This window comes from Pelophylax lessonae (assembly GCF_965119305.1).
Source record: "Pelophylax lessonae genome assembly, chromosome: 12".
In the NCBI taxonomy this organism is placed as follows: Eukaryota; Metazoa; Chordata; class Amphibia; order Anura; family Ranidae; genus Pelophylax; species Pelophylax lessonae.
In genome coordinates, this window is record NC_138779.1 from 215,012,533 (window position 1) to 215,018,940 (window position 6,408).

Below are 6,408 nucleotides of genomic sequence, written 5' to 3' on the forward strand. Positions count from 1 at the left end.
TCCCCTCCTCATTCCCCTTCTTTTTCCTATCCTTTCCTCGTCCCCTCTCATTTCCCCTCGCCTCCGTTCCGCTCCTCTCCTCTCTCTTATCCTATCCTCATCCCTCTCATCTTCCTTCTCCTCTTTCACTTCCCTTTCCCCTCCACTTCTCATTTCCTTTTGTCTCTCCTTTCCTCTCCTCTTTTCCTCTCATCTCCCCTCTCCTCTTCCCTTTTCCTCTCTTATTCTCGCCTCATCCCCTCCTCATCTCCTCTCTTCTCTCCCCTTTTCTCCTCTCCTGTCCTCCCTTCTCTACTTTTGCCCTTTCTCCTGTCTTCTTCTCTCCCCTCTTTTCTCTATACTCTTCCCCTATCCATTTCTCCCCCCCCCCCTATCTCTCTCTCCTTTTTCCTCTCTCCTCTTCTCTCACCTCTTTACTTCTCACTCTCCCCTCGCCTACTTTTATTTCTTCCTCTCCCCTCTTCTCCTTTACTCTTCCCCTATCCATTTCTCTCCTCTCTTTCTTCATATTCACCTCTCCTCGCCATCTCCTCTTCTCTCACTTCTTTACTCCTCGCTCTCCCTTTCCCCACTCTCTTTTCTTCCTCTCCCCTCTTCTCCTATGCTCTTCCCCTATCCATGTCTCTTCCCTCTCCCTCTCCTCTTTCCTCTCCCCTCTCTTTACTCCTCACTCTCCCCTCCTCTACTCTTATTTCTTTCTCTCCCCTCTTTACTCCTCGCTCTCCCTTCCCCCACTCTCTTTTCTTCCTCTCCCCTCTTCTCCCATACTCTTCCCCTATCCATTTATCTCCCTTCCCCTCTCCCTCTCCTCTTTCCTCTCTCCTCTCTTTACTCCTCACTCTGCCCTCCTCTACTCTTATTTCTTTCTCTCCCCTCTTTACTCCTCGCTCTCCCTTCCCCCACTCTCTTTTCTTCCTCTCCCCTCTTCTCCCATACTCTTCCCCTATCCATTTATCTCCCTTCCCCTCTCCCTCTCCTCTTTCCTCTCTCACCTCTTTACTCCTCGCTCTCCCCTCCTCTACTCTTATTTCTTTCTCTCCCCTCTTTACTCCTCGCGCTCCCTTCCCCCACTCTCTTTTCTTCCTCTCCCCTCTTCTCCCATACTCTTCCCCTATCCATTTATCTCCCTTCCCCTCTCCCTCTCCTCTTTCCTCTCTCCTCTCTTTACTCCTCACTCTGCCCTCCTCTACTCTTATTTCTTTCTCTCCCCTCTTTACTCCTCGCTCTCCCTTCCCCCACTCTCTTTTCTTCCTCTCCTGTCTTCTCCTATACTCTTCCCCTATCCATTTCTCTTCCCTCTCCTCTCTCTTCTTCTCTCACCTCTTTACTCCTCGCTCTCCCCTCCCCTACTCTCACTTCTTCCTCTCAGCTCTCCTCTAAGTCAAAGTTCATGCAGCAAATATGTAAGATATTCAGATACCGTAGATCCAACTAAGCACCATACACGTACTTCAGGCTGCCAGCCAACAATCGCAATGTGCTGTTCGCTACCAACACCCAAACGTTCGATGCTCCACCACCGAGCTGATTGGTTCAAAGGCGAGGTTTACTCTCTCTTTATGTTCTAAACAGACTTCTGCTCTCTTTTGGCGCCAAAAAAATGTGACGGGCTAGGTCACATGATAACCCGGAACACTATGCTGGAAGGAGGGCCTTCAGGAATGACCAAACCGAAAATACATTTTTCACTGATAAAACGATACAAGTGTTTTACTGCACATGAAGACTTAAAGGGCTGAAACAATGTAACATGAAGGAATCCTACACGGCAGATTTGCTTGATTAATTACCGGATTCCAGCAGATCGTTTACGGGTCTGCGTTCTCCGTTCCCGTACACCCGAGGAAACAAAAGATTATGAATGATGTAAACGTTTCCTTTTATCTAAACATATAACACAAAATATATACAAAGTGAGATAAGAGGATATAGAACAGTAAACAACTTACTCAGCTCAGCTCCCGGAGAGAACGACCGGAGGCTATGAAAGCCAACGCCCGAGTGAAGCAATGGGGGGAATTCCTTCATACAGTCCGGTGCAGAAAACAAGGAAATACGTAAAAAATAATAATGTTACTCTTCTAAATACATAAAATAGTCTTAATTTTTACAGCTGGGAGCTCAGAGGAAACCAGGACTAAATTCCATCGGTCCCTCCCTAGTAGCTCTGCAGAACGATTTTGCAAGAATTGCCCAAGGTTTTACCTTATAAGGTAATATAAAGATTCATTGACACAAGCAGTTGGGTGTGGGGGGGTTAGAACTTTTTCACACAAGTATTGAACCCTACAGCAGCCTTAACACGCATCAAAGCACCTATGGCGTTATCCACTTCCAGTGTTCACGTTGCTACTTTGACATTAAATACCGGAGTCATGGCAGCAGATAGCCGCCATACCCCCAGTATTTTTTAAAACAGTGGGCGGTCCGCTTTTACATAAAAGTGGTCCCAGTGGAGGATTCGCCATGGGATCAGTTTTATGGGGCGGCGCCCCTCCCGACGCTTGCCGGTTGCTTTCTCCGCTTACCAGAGCCGATGTATTGCCGAAAATTCCAACATGCCGAGAACTCCAATCACGTCACTTCCAGTGATCGTACATCATGAATATTTGGAGGCTTCGGCAACTTGGTGTTTTCACAGAGCAGGCGGCAGTATATAGACCCCGGCATGGCTCCCAACTGTCCCTGATTTGGAACAGTGTCCCTCTGTCCTCCTCATTTGTCCCTCATTTTGGCCTGATCTATATAGTTGTATATAAAATGCATGCATATCAGTGCCACCTATCAGTGCTCATCAATGCCGCCTATCAGTGCTTATCAATGCCGCCTATCAGTGCCGCCTATCAGTGCTCATCAATGCCGCATATTAGTGCTCATCAATGCTGACTATCATTGCTCATCAATGCTGACTATCAGTGCAGCCTATCAGTGACGATCAGTGCTCAGTAATGCCACCTATTGGTGCCCATCAGTGACACCTATCAGTGCTCATCAATGCTACCTATCAGTGCTCATCATTGGCGCCTATCAGTGCTCATCAATGCCGCCTATCAGTTCTTATCAATTCCGCCTATCAGTGCCGCCTATCAGTGCTCATCAATGTCGCTCGTCATCAGTGCAGCTTATCAGTGCCCATCAGAATTGCCTATCAGTGACACCTATTAGTGCCCATCAATGCCACCTATCAGTGCTCATCAATGCTGACTATCAGTGCAGCCTACCAGTGACGATCAGTGCTCAGTAATGCCACCTATCGGTGCCCATCAGTGACACCTATCAGTACTCATCAATGCCGCTTATCAGTTCTGCCTATCAGTGCTCATCAATGTCGCTTGTCATCAGTGCAGCTTATCAGTGCCCATCAGTGTCGCCTATCAGTGACACCTATCAGTGCCCATCAATGCCACCTATCAGTGCTCATCAATGTCGCATATCAGTGCTCATCAATGTCGCATATCAGTGCTCATCAATGCTGCCTATCAGTGCGGCCTATCAGTGACGATCAGTGCTCAGTAAAGCCACCTATCGGTGCCCATCAGTGACACCTATCAGAGCTCATCAATGCCACCTATAAGTGCTTATCAGGGCTGCCTATCAGTACTCATCAGTACTGCCTATCAGTGCCGATAAGTGCCGATCAGTGCTGGCTAGGGTTGCCACCTCATCTCTTAAGGCCCCTTTCACACAGGCGTTTTTTTTGGCGGATCTGAACAGACGCCCCATGCATCTCTATGGGGCATCAACGGAGACATGTCCGCTGACATCCGATCCGTCAAATATGGACGGATGGATACCCTATTTTCCATCCGTCCAGCGGGTAGGATAAGAACGGACAGACGGTCCGTTCCCACCCGATTCCCCCCATAGAGATGCATGGGGGCCTGACAGCTGTGTCTCCGCACACAGCACCGAGACACAGCTGTCATCCTCCTGCTGAGCGGGGGATCAGTGGATCGATCCCCCGCTGAGATAAACGAAGTCCGCCTGACGGACTCCGTGTGTGAAAGGGGCCTTAATCCAGGACACATATAAATTACACAGGTTCTGAGGCTGATATAATGCACAGAAGGCACTAAGTGGGTTTAATTACCACCTTAATCAGCCACAGACCCTGTGTAATTAATGTGTGTCCTGGTTTAAAGGGATGAGGTGACAACCCTAGTGCTGCCTATCAGTTCCACCTCAGCAGGACTCTGCGCTGAGAGCGGCTCTCTCATACAGCCCGGAACCTGCACTGACCGTTCCTGTTCCCTCCTCCCTCGCACGGATGGTAGAGGAGGGAGCTGATCTCCTCCCGCCGCTCTCCTCCTGTGTGCGCCGTGCAAAGTGTGAAACCTGAGCATCTACTGTTCACTTCCACCATCACAGGAGTGAGCGCTTTCTCTGATTCTAACTATTGATCCACCGATATTGTTTTTTTTATTGCCGATACCGATATTTTTATCATCGCATATCGGTATCGGCCGATATCTGACGATATTTTCGGACATTTAAAATAATGTTTTATTTTATTTATTTTTTTTTTTTTACACAGGTACTCTTCTGGAGGGATCTGGGGGGGGGGGGGGGTCTAAAAGACCCCAAACCCATCCTCTGCACTTAAAAGCATTCAAAACGCCAAGTTTGGCTGTTTTGAATGCTGTCATTTTTTTGAATTTGGCGCCGAGTACCCGGAAGTGATGTCATGAAATCACTTCCGGGTTCTTGCATGGAGACCCGATCAGAGCCGAATGCGGCTTTGATCGGGTCTTCTCTTCGGCGGCCGTGCAGGATGGTTGCCCGGGTCTCCCGGTGGGACGGGAGACCCGAGCGAGCCGTGGAAGGCGGCGGGAGGGGGTGGGCGTCTCCTCCCGCTCCTTGTAGTGACAGCCGAGTGGCTTCTCAGCCGCATCAGTTGTCATTACAAGACAGCCGATCGTTGGCTATGGACGCCGGTACCGGGGTGATACCTCTAGCTGCAGGCATCTCTTCGGTACAGCACTTTCCCGAAAAATCGGTAACCTCAGGGGCCGATTCCGATATATCGGGGAAAGTGCAGATCGGCCATCGATATATTGACTTTGCTGATAATCGGTCGATCCCTAGTACATATACAACAAGACCTCTCTGGTGGCCTACTTCATAGGTTTTTAATAAAAGCCGATCGTTGGCTATGGATGCTGGTACCGGGGTGATGCCTCTACCTGCAGCCATCACTCCGGTAAAGCACTTTCCTGAAATATCGGCAATATCGGTAACCTCCGGGCCGATTCCGATATATCGGGGAAAGTGCAGATTGGCCCTTGATATATCGGCATTGCTGATAATCGGTCGATCCCTACTTCTAGCCCCCTCACAGCCAATTCCCCTCCAATGCAGCAGCTCTGAGCTCAATGTTTAACCACTTACCGACCGGTCACTGGGACCGTACTGCGGCAAAGTGGCTCGATTCCGTCCAGCGACGTAGACCTACGTCGCTGGACTCCTCCCCTTGTGGGCGGCGCTCGCGCGCCACCGGAGGCTCTCTCCCGCGTATTCAGTCACAGCGGGAGTCGGGCCAGGGGAGGAGAGGCGGTGATCACCACCGCTCTTCCCCGATCGTCGGGGAATCGAGTGTGGAGATCCGCCCGCTTGTGTAAACAAAGCGGGCGGATCTCCTATGGGACAGATTGCAGGGTTCAGCATAGCTGAACCTGCGATCTGTCCCTGTGTCACTCAGTCCCCTCCCCCCACACATGTCAGTAAGCACCAGGCATACATTAACCCCTCCCGCTCCAATAAAATTAACCCCTTCCCTGCCAGTGTAATTTTTACAGTAACAGTGCATATGTATAGCACTGATTACTGCAGTAATGTCACTGGTACCCCCAAAAGTGTCAAAAATGTCAGTCAAGGGTCCGATCTGTCCGCCGCAATGTCGCAGTCCCGCAAAAAAAAATCGCAGATCGTCGCCATTACTCGTTAAAAAAAAAAACACCAAAAACGACAAAAATCTTTCCCTTAGTTAGTAAACGCAATAACTTTTGCGCAAACCAATCAAAATACGCTTATTGTGATTTTTTTTACCAAACATAGGTAGCAGAAAACAAATTGGCCAAAAACGTAAAAAAAAATTTTGATTTTTACATTTTTTGGGGGGGGGGGAATTTCATATAAAAAAATGTGAAAAATATTGTTATTTTTTCAAAATTGTCGCTCTTTTTTTGTTTATAGCGCAAAAAGTAAAAATCGCACAGGTAATCAAATACCACCAAAAGAAAGCTCTGTTTGTGGGAAAAAAAAGGACATAAAGTTCGTTTGGGTACGGCGTCGCACAACCGCGCAATTGTTAGTTAAATTCGCACAGTGCCGAATCGCAAAAAGTGGCCTGGACGTAAGACAGCAAAATCCTCCGGTGGTAAAGTGGTTAATAGCTGGCTCCTGTGATAG